The sequence below is a fragment of the Echinops telfairi genome, unplaced genomic scaffold, assembly GCF_000313985.2.
Source record: "Echinops telfairi isolate 266 unplaced genomic scaffold, ASM31398v2 ScPeMD7_7462;HRSCAF=8500, whole genome shotgun sequence".
Classification (NCBI taxonomy): Eukaryota; Metazoa; Chordata; class Mammalia; order Afrosoricida; family Tenrecidae; genus Echinops; species Echinops telfairi.
Genome location: NW_022111362.1, coordinates 4,849,032 through 4,850,620, shown reverse-complemented (window position 1 = coordinate 4,850,620; position 1,589 = coordinate 4,849,032).

Genomic DNA, 1,589 nt, shown 5'->3' with positions numbered 1-1,589 from the left:
CTCCAAGGAGCACTCTGGTTGTACTTCTTCCAAGACAGGTTTTGTTGTTCTTTGATGACACTTTCAATTTTCTTCCCTAGTACCATATTTCAAATGCATCAGTTCTTTGATCCTCTTTATTCAATGTCCAACTCTCACATGCATATGAGGCAGTTGAAAATACCATGGCTTGGGTCAGGCTTACTGTAGTCCTCAAAGTAAAATCCTTGCTTTTCGAAGCTTTAAAGAAGTATTGTGCAGCATACTGCTGTTGTTAGGTGCCACCTGGTCGGTTCCCACCCATAGAGATCTTACATAAAACAGAGGAAAGCACTCCTTGGCCCTGAGCTATCTTCATAATTGTCCAGCTGCTTGAGCCCATTTTTGCAGCCATGGTATCAATTCATCTCATTGAGACCCTTTCTCTGTTTCATAACCCTTCTACTTTACCAAACATAATGGCCTTTTCCAGGAATTAGTCACCTATGACAACATGTTCAAATTATGCAAAAAATCTTGCCACCCTTGCCTCTGGCTGTATTTCCAAAATAGGTAGGTTTGTCCTTTTATCAGTCCATGGTATTTTCAATATTCTTCTCTAGCACCATAATTCAAACATAAATTCTTTAATCTTCCTTACTCAATGTCCAACTTTCACATACCCTGTTTCCCCGAAAATAAGACAATGTCATATTAATTTTTGCTCCCAAAGATGCAGTAGGTCTTATTTTCAGAGGATGTCTTATTTTTCCATGAAGAAGAATACGGTACACATTTATTGTTTTATTAAAAGAGACCTTGCACTTCCTGTCTGCTTCGGCTGCACTGCGGGTAACAGTGAGCTGCATGGCGGAGCCCACTGCTACAGTCCAGAGTCCAGAGTTATGGTAGCTGCAGGGGGCCTTATTTTCGGGGAGGTCTTATTTTGGGGAGGATTCCTTATGTTTCAGCGAGAGGCAAAACTGTAAGTAGATCTTATTTTCGGGGAAACGGTATATATGAGGTGATTAAAAATATGATGGCTTGTGCCAGGAACTTCTTAGGCCTCCAAGTAAGATTCTTGCTTTTCAATGCTCTAAAGAAATCTTGAACATCAGATTTACCTAGTGCAACTCGTCTTTTGATCTCTTGAAACCTGCTTCCATGAGCATTGATTATGAAACCAAGCAAGACAACATCTTCAAACTTTTCTCCATTTATCATGATGTTAACTGGTCCAGTTGTGGGCAGTTTTATTCTTCTTTACATTGAGTTGTAATCTATACTGAAGACTATAATCCCCAATCTTTATCAACAAGTGCTTCAAATCCTCACTTTCAGCAAGCAAAGCTGTGTCATCTGCATAAGACAAGCTGTTAATAATTTGTTCTCCAATCCTGATGCCACATTATTCTTCATATAATCCAGATTCTCTGATGATTTACTCAGCATACATATTGAAAAAATATGGCGATGGACAACAGCTCCGATGCACACCTTTCCTGATTTTAAGCCATGCAATAATATGCTCTTTTTCTGTTTGCACAATGGTCTCTTGATCCATGTATACATTCTGCAGGGGCATAGTGTAATTTTCTTGGATTTCATTCTTCTTAAGATTATCCATAGTC